Here is a 9,745-nt window from a genome sequence, read left to right on the forward strand (position 1 = left end):
CAATTCGGGTGGTAATTTTTCCTGGAAAAAAAGTTTTCCCATATCTTCGGGAAGGGCGTTCGCGTGGTCAAAGGCTGGCGGGTGCAAGCTTTTCGGGTTGCGCTTCTCAGGCGTGTACCGGCAATTTACCAGCAGAAGTTTTCCCGAGCTCCAAGAGGTCGGGCAGCTTGTCTGCCAGACTGTATCCGGTATCGTCACATCCGAATCGGGATAGGGAACCAAACGAAACAATGCTCGCTGAGGCGGCAAATAGCGGTTTCGAGTGGCAAACGAAGCCATCGAGACAGGCGCCCTTTTGTGCTCTGAGACAAGATAGAAAAAACAACGAAGAGAAAGATAATTTATGTTTCAAAGAAAGTCAACATTTTTGGAAGAATTTATCCAGCCTGAGCAAGGTATGTTTGCTCTGAGACACGGGCTGCACCATACATCACTTTATTTTACAACTCTGTAATAACAAGTTATTACACCGCTGAAAAAAAAGTATGCATAGTGATGCAGTTTGAAACTTGAACACGCATTACAATTTCAAGGAGGTTGGGTACAATGAGAAGACTGAGGATTTCAAAAAAGGTACTAGAGAGTTTTAGTAGATCGTTCCGATAGCCCCGATAACGATACTATGCCTGCGCAAGGGAGGCGGTGGCGGAGTATCGGGTATCGTTATCGGAGTCATGGGAACGATCTAATAAAACTCTCTACTAACAGTAAACAGAACATGGAAAGCGACGCTGGCGAGCCTCCGTGGCAACAGTTAATCGAAAATCCAAACGAAGTTTATTGAAATTTGACGCGCGTGCGGGCAGCACCACACTGATTTATACATCTGCCCTTTCAATGATTTTATATTTTAATATTCTGTCAGCTGTACGGACTGTGGGAATGCCAATATTTTGAAAAGTTTTGTGAAGCCGCTTCTGTTTCGAGTCGTAATTTATGTTATTGGCCTATGCAGCGTGCTCATGGTACCATAGAATGATCGAAGAAGTTAACAGAGCTCACTCGAGACCCAGTCAAATAAAAACGCCAGTTCATTGTGCTTTGTATTCGGGTGGAGAGGGTTACGTGATGCGCCGCTGGCGCGTTTTTGGTCGCCGGTGCCACAGGCAAGGGCTCGAAGGCAATTAATTACCCGAATTCGCCATAGATACCGCAGAAAGATTGCGAGATCATGATGTTGGATTAATTTGGGTTCAAAATGAGAGAGGTTAAAATGAGAAAAGTCTATCTGACAATGGTCAAAACCAGAAAGTATGTTTTGAGAAAATTTGAAGTGAGAAAGGTTAAAATGAGGAAAGTCGTTTTGAGAAGGGTCAAAACCCTAAAGTTTGTTTTGAGAACGGTTTAAATGAGAAAGGGAGAGACGCGAAAGTTGTTTTGCGCTGGGTTGAAATGAGAAGGTAAAAACGAGAAGGTAGAAGTGCGAACGGGTTCAAATGAGAACCACCCTTAAAAAGACAGAAGAAGCCAAGCTAGTGTCACACTTCGCCTTTTTTGGCTAGAGTCTTGGCCAAACTTTGTGAAACATGTGCCAATGCTAGGCTTCTTGTAGTTTGGCTGTCATCTGCCATCTTTCAGCCTAAACCGCCAAACAAGTACCAGAGTTCGATTTCACGTCCGGTTGTTCAGTTTTCATGTAGCAACTTTGGGCCTAAACTTGCCAAACAAAGGCCAGATTTAGGCTTCTCTGCTGATTCTTTGGTATACGAGGCATCTTTGGCTCAAGACTGGCACTTCGCTAATGATGTGGCGAGCCAGAGAAGGGCAATAGACACGCCCAAAATTGTACGCTGTTACTTACGCCGTAGAGTAAAACCGTATTATCTTGATGGATGAGTGACTGGATGGATGTTAATGGCTATATATACCCTTTGTAACTGGCGGTAGTTCGTGCCACCTAGCCTTGTTAATGGCTATATATACCCTTTGTAACTGGCGGTAGTTTGTGCCACCTAGCCTATGTCTAAAAAGACAAACATATGATTACACCCGCCCTTCAGGCCAATTTTCTCCCGCTATCACCAGGCAGTGCGGGGTATCACCAGGATGGCCTTTGGCGGATCGGGCAAGGAAAACTAAAAACATTACCCCCGCCTCTTTCCCCCAAGAGGGGGTCGCCCATTTTCCTCTGGTCAAACGTTGTCGGCGTTACCCCAGCACCGGACCCACAGGAGAACAGGGTTGAGAGTTTGGGCCGGAGCCACGCAGGAGGACGTACCAATTTTTCTCTGTCCCACCTGTCCCCAGCTGTGCTAGTTAGTTCTGCATCATTCAATTTTCCCTAGAGAACGTCCACTAATCTCCGAATCGCCTCTTCATGACCGTAATCCTGTTCCCTTCTGTCCTTCCATCGTCGCCGGCAAAACCCAAGGCCTCGGCCAAATCTGTTACCCTTTCAAGGAGGACAGGGTGAAACCCCGTGCACTTCAATACCAGGTGCTCTAGTGTCTCGCTCTCATTATGGCAGGCAGCACATAAGCCGAAATTTAGCCCTATACGTCGTCGTCCTCAAAAGTCCCGTTCTTCCCTTAAACAATAAAGAGCTTCGTAGTGAACTATCAAACACATTTTCCTTTGTTATGTCCTGTGTTTTTTCCCTGTACGTTGCTAGAGCTGATTTTTTTTTTTTGTATTCTTACCTTCCACAATTTTCTTTCTGCATCTTTCGCTTCCCTTTCCGCTGAAGTAGTCTGCACATCACCATCACTAGTGTGTAGGTATTTAAACGTAAGCTTTCGGGTTCGGTTTGTACATTTTGTGTTCAAACGTTTCATGTATATATACTTGAATAGCTTCCGTGCCCACCGCATATCATCCATTTTTTTCAACCTCTGTAAAAATTTTAACTTACTAATTGCTTCCATGCTCTCAAAAGACCACCAGCCATGTCCCCCTGTACACCCACATTTGGTGTCTTCCCATGTCTTCCCAGTGCCAACCTCTGCCTACGCCTCTTTGTCCAATTTCTAATACTGATTGGATTTCTGATTTTATGCACAGCAACCCACTGCCAAAAGACAATCCTGGTACTATCACTTCTTTCGATATACCTCTGACCACTTCAAATATATTATAGTTCCATAGTGCCTTGAGCTTCATAATAGATTAATTTCTTTTCCCTTTTCTAATTATATTCTCCTCATGTTCCTCTATACATTTACTTCCTTCATTTAGTCAGACTCCCGGATACTTGCATTTTTCTACATGGTCTATTACAATGTATTGTACCCTCGGGGTTCCCTTTGTTGTCGTTAAGCACCGTTACTCCAGACTTGTCACTACTAAAACTCATTCCCAAGGTGTTCCCTTCCTATCCACATATTCCAGCTAGTTCCGGTGGAGTATCCTGCTTTTCTGTCATAAGTACTATGTCGTCCGCATACATCAGTTTTGGTATTACATGTACTACGTTCCTACCTCCTTCCATATATCTCACATCAAAGCCTAAGTTGCTCTGCTCTATTTTTCTTTTTCTGATTTCATTAAGATATAAAATGAGGAGTAGAGGTAACAGTACACAGCCCTGCCTGAGCGCTCTTCTTATTACTGCGAGTTGTGTAGCTTCTGCTTCCCATGTTATAACTACATTATTGTCTGTGTACACCTGCTGAAGAAACCAAATTTGCATCCAAGTTATACTCCTTCAGCCGAACCCAGAGTTTTTCATGGCTTCATTATCGTGTGCTCTCTTGATGTCCAAATAAGCTTATTATAAAGAAGTTTCTTTCTTCATTGCAATTCTATACATTTTGTGATGACGAATAAGCTATCTTCCAGTCTCCTATCTCTTCGGAATCAGTTTTGAAGCTCACCCAGTATTTGCATATTTCTTCCCCATTGTTCTATTCCCCGCTTTACTATCTGCATAAATAATCTGTATAGAACTCAAGTTACCGTTATTGGGCGATATGACGTAATGTTGGCTTTGTTTCCTCTGCTTTTATATATTAGCCTCATTTTACTTTGTTTCCAATGATTGAGTAGTTCTCTTTTATAATTATTTGATTAATCACGTGCCGTAACTTCAATTCACTTGTCTTTCTTAGTGTCTTAATGAGCTCCATGTGTGTGCCGTCTGGCCCAGTCGCTGTACCTGCAGGAACCTTACTTTCTGCCTTATCCCATTCTAGCTAGGCCCCCAGGGCTGCCAACCTTGTGATAGGGTTGGCGCTCCCCTGCCGTGCTACTTGGGATGTTGCTCACCCACTTTTAAACTTGAGGCATGCTGATCTGCATAACGCTCATAGCATTCAAAAAGAGACTCCGGCAAAAACGAAAAAAAAAAACGCGATTGTTTTTATTAGTAGTCCCTTGGCACGTAGCTATCCTTCCGAATATCAATTGCAAATGTTGAATTAAATGTTCGGCACTGCGGGCGGTGTCAGTTGAAATTTACGACGAACCTTCATTGTCGAGCCATTTCTTGGCTGACCTCGCGCTCAATACATTTTATTGAAATTAGGAGACCCTAGATATATATGCTGGATTTGAGGTGAGCATTATTAATTGCTGTTAAAACTGGAAGATGCATTTGCTACCTTCGCTTGATTTAGTCGCGGTTGTGTATACTCATTGAGTTACACTTCAATTTGAATATTCCTATTGTACCCGCTCGTGGCCGTGCATATCCGATTAGTTCTAGATCTTTTCAGTTTTCAACGATGTTCGCAGTTCGTATTAGTCATTTATAGATTCACGTTTTTTCCATACGCATTGTTTGCCCATTTCTGGATGTTTCTTCGAAAAAAAAACATTTTGTCTCTAATTTTTAGTTGAGCTATTTTCTAGCTGTACATGATTAGGGAAAGAAATCTGCTTCATTGTGTTTTATTGTCCGTACGTTTTGCATGAAACATTTTTCCGGTCAACGATAAAGTAAAATATGCTTTTTCAAACAAGTGGTGTTGCGAATTGCATCTTGAAATTTATTTTAAAGTTCCTTCGCTAAAGTGAAAAAATTAATGACAGATCCTTCAATGTACCGCCTCCACTTTTCTTTACTAAATCATTTTGTAAATATCGGGTAAATATTTAGGGAGTTGTACCACTTCAAAATGTATCGTAAGATTTCATTGCACATCGTTGTCGACGCTCACCTTAAACTACGGGACATGATACGCGTCGTTATTTTACTATTATATTATTTATTTTATTTAAAATACTTCCAGGGCTTGAGTGCATTACTGACAGGATGGCGGTTTGAAATTTGCAGGGAACAATAATATAACGTTGCCAAATGGCGTCCTTGAAGTTCGTAGCGTCCGACATGGCGACGATGGATGCTGGAAGGTGGTTCTAGTCAAGGCTGGTTTTTGGAATAAGGAACTCTTGATTCCTTCATTTTGCTTTGCAAAGTTTGTCAGCTTTTGTTATTTTCTCTTTAGGATATTCAGGATTAAGGATCGTCCTTGACGGTTTTAACATTGGTGGAAGTTTTTGAAGCGGCTGACGTGTCCGATTAAAAACATCTGGTGCGTCGAATTTCCCGCCGAGCACTTGAAAGTAATAACTGATGCAGTCTACGAAGGGCGCTTGGCAAACGATGAAGCTGAAATTTCTTTTAGATCTAAAGTAACAGAATGTGCTGTGGCACACTGAGCACGACGTTTCCTGTGTTGACGTCATGGCACCTGCCACAGCGCAACAAGTATTTTTAGCTCTGAACGTATTTTCAGTCTCATAATTCTCCGAGATCCTTTGGTGAATTCCAATAACTGGCTCTTACAAACGCTTTGTCAGAAAGTAGGCGCACTGAAATATTTATAGTGCAGCTGAAAGCAGCAGACGCTCGATGAGCTCAACGTTTTTTGGTGAGCAAATGACCGGAAAATGAAATATTTTGTAAGCATCGGCTAAGGACGCGGCGACGATGACGATGCTCAGGTCGAGGCATCTGTATACACCGTTGAATCTACGACATTTTCAGGATCCAGTCAACCTGATCTACTTCCTCGGTGACCTTTGCGGTATAATTTTTCGCCTTGTTTAGGTAACATCCATCGAGATTAATTTCAAGACGCCGTAGCCTAAGGGATGTAAATACAAACCCGCTTAAATTCTGCCCATCGATTAGAAGAAACATGCGTCAGGAGGAGAAACTCCCTGAATTATTCAGCAACCTAAGAAGACGCAAGCATTAGCACCACACATAACCAGTGATCCAGATGAGTCCTCCGAACTTCACTGTTGGAACATAAGCCCAGTTACAAAGAGAAAGAGAGAGAGACAATGAATGAAACATCTGAACCAGAGGACCATCTGAAAGGCTGCGCACAATATACCCTGGAGTGAAACAACCAGCAATATTGTCAGCCCTTTGTCTTCCTTTAAGTGCAATCTTAGTTTTGACTTGTACTATTTGAGCGTGTTGGTGTATTTTAAACATTTACTTTGCAGTTATATTTGTGTATTTCATTAAATTTATAAGAAAACAAATGGTAATTTATATTTTAAATGATTATGCAACCAGAGGTCAATTGCGACTTTCTTCTACGCCGTAGATTAAAGCTCCTTGCTAGTGCACTGCGACTGCTAGCCTAAAGGTCTTTAACGGACATCGCACAGTAGTGACACTTGGTCTCACGTCGGTGCGATGATGATCCATATTGTTTGAATTCAAAATTCCTGACTTGTACAGCACGAGATTTTACAATACCCGTGCTTTAAATTACCGTGCGTTCATTGATTTTGATTAATATTTCATCTATTAAGTGCTTGATTCTTTAGATATATAAAACGATATACGTATAGCTAACCCGACTGCTTTTTCCTTTCATCTGGCGCTCAGTATACGAATTAAATCAAATATTATTATAAAGCTAATATTAACTTCAGTGGATAGAAAATCATGTGTCATAAATATAAAAGAAAAATTAATAATTGATTAAAAAAATAATGAACAAAAAGGAAAATTACATATTTCAGGCTGGCGGATTTATGTTGTTCAAGCCTTAATGCAAAGGAGTACTGCCCAGTGTAAGACGAAAACGTAGAAATAATGAGAAAATGGCGAGTGATACATGTCCCCATGATAAAATTTGACCAACCAAAGTTGCAATAAACAAAACAGATGTAAGTCTGAACTCAAACGAGCCCCAAATAAATACAGATAAATATCACTCGCCTCTTGCTTTTGGCGGCGAACTAGGCGTGAGGAGGATACGTTCCTTGCGCGCCGATATCAGCACCGGGCCCCCGCTCGACGGCGATCTCGTTAAGCTTCCTCGAGCACCGCTTTTCGTGTATTGCTTCAAATTCGTCTCGAGATATCGTTTGTCGCCATTTTCCCAATATATACTATATATTTGTTTTGAAATCTATATTTTTGGTAATTTCACGAAGTGTATAGCTTTAGATCTTGTGTGTGAGGCGATTAAATACAAAAAAAAAGAAAATCAAAAATCGACAACTGCAACGAAGACATCAGGCCTTCAGAAAGGGTTTTATCTACCCGTATGACATAAGGAGATTCCGTAGGTGAAGCAATACACTTAAACGAAAAAAAAAGGTTGTTCTGTGACTCTACAAAACGCATGAGTTCGCTTTCCTACAGAACACCAAGACTGTCACTGCTACCTTTACAACCATTACTAACCACTAGTTTCCTGTTGTTTGTGTACTTCTTGTGTTGTACCTGTACTTTTAGTTATTTTTTGTTATTATTCCCTGCTATCCTCTGTTGTGAATTTCTGCACTAGGGGCAAAACTTAAAATAAATAATTAAATAAATAAATAAGTGAGCCTGACAATTCACTTGCCCAAAACCATGGGCACGTCTAATTGTTCAAATCTTATCGTTTTCTGAACTTTAAAAATCGCTGGGATCGTTTTATTGTTTGCCGTGATTACCTGTTTCTGTGCTCTGTAGAAAAATTAACTCACCGAGTTTTTTTTAAATTTTTATTGTAGGCATACGACGTGAAAAAGGGCAAGTCCTGTCGGTCTGTTTAGGCAATTTTTGTTTTGTGTCCCAGGCGAGCCACTTTTGTACCAAGGAAACTCAGTTTCTGTGGTGGCTTCAAATGCTCTAGTCAAGCGTTATAAATAGACAAGAGAAAAATTACATACAATTAAGGAAATACTACCTCGTACAGCGTCACATGTTTCAGAAAGTAATCGGACGAATGTCTCATAGCCTTATTAGCATGCAGAACAATACATTGTAATAAAAAATAATAGGGAAAGTTTAGCATTGGATCAATCGGTCAATAAATAAAATTTCAATCGGTTTTCCCGACTACATTGCGCTAACCTCTTACATTCTATGTTGGTTGTGCAGAAAAAATTCGGAGGGCGCTTAAGCTTCGCCTTTAAGCGTTGAATGCGATAGCGTTATCGGGCCCCGTTCGCATCGCCTTCTCATTCGCTTGTCATACTCTTCCTGCTATACTTCGTCTCACCCTACGATGGACTAAAGGCAAAAGCTACGGACCGCCAGATCCGATCACAAGCCACTTAGAAATTGTGCGGTATTTCGCTTCGATGCACGTATTGTTGCCCGCGTCTCGGATCACTGATGAAGGGGCGGGTGGATTGTGGTTCAAATCGAATAGCAGTGAGTGACTCAAGAATTTCACATCGCAAAGAAAGTTACGATATATAGGGTCTTTGCAGCATCGAAGCTATAGAAATGATGCCGCACTTTTGGATTTGAGCATTATTCGTCTACCCCTAATCAATGTTAAGCGTGCCATAGTGTAGCGTGGAACGTGATTGGACCTCGCGGCCCGTGGCTTTGGCCTTTAGTCCATCGTAGGATGAGACAAAGTATAGTGAGCGGGAAGTGTGGCGGACATGTCCTAGTCAGTAGCGTGCTTGACTCGCAACCGAAGGGTCGTGGGTTCGCATCCCGCCTACAATCCTTCGAATTTGCTCTTTAGGCAAATGAATTACTCTATAAAGTGAAATCATGTGAGACACGCGGCGACCATTAATTCGCATCACATGGTATGTTTTTTAATAACTTTCATTCAACGATTGATGTCACGTTTCAAGTGGAGGTTGTGGGTTGTTTGAAATTCCCGCGCGGTGTCGTGTGGCCATGTTGTCATGACCCTATCGACCAATCCGGATGTTCCCGTCACAACTTCACCGACGGCGGCTTTTCTGCGACACCAGCTTCTCAACGCTGTCGCGTCAAAAAGACAAAACAATATCTAAATAATTTCCAGCTCAAATATTGACGGAAAGTCCAATTCTTCACTTGGTTTGAACGTCGGCACCCAAAGTCTAGGAATAATTATATTAAAAATCTATTTTGTGCTGAATCTCGCGACGTCAGTGCCGTGAGCGGGACCTTGTGTCACAGTATTAAATTTCTGTTTTCGATACAAAATTTGATTTTGGTCCTGGTTAGCATCAGCGAGTAAGAATCCTCGACGAATAGCTACTTAAAAAATGTGAAGGACACATTTACTACTGCATTTTTAGCAATATTTATACATGCTGCTTTGTCTAGCAATGCCATGGCGAAGAGATTTTTCTCCTCGATTATTTTCAACGTTAAATGTTTATAGCCTCGGTTTTCAGGTTAAGTGAAGCCACAAAAAGCGTAACTGCGAGTTAGTGTAGTTAGTGGAGTTAGTACCACTGACTCCACTAGCTTTAACTAGCACTAAGGGAAAATAATTCTAACTCTAACAAACTCTAACTTTATAACTCTGGCTAACGCTAACTAACTCTAACTAACTCTAGCTCTAACTAACTCGAATTTTCTCTAACTAATACTAACTTCACTAACTTCACT

This window comes from Ixodes scapularis, unplaced genomic scaffold (assembly GCF_016920785.2).
Source record: "Ixodes scapularis isolate PalLabHiFi unplaced genomic scaffold, ASM1692078v2 PGA_scaffold8__174_contigs__length_109621045, whole genome shotgun sequence".
In the NCBI taxonomy this organism is placed as follows: Eukaryota; Metazoa; Arthropoda; class Arachnida; order Ixodida; family Ixodidae; genus Ixodes; species Ixodes scapularis.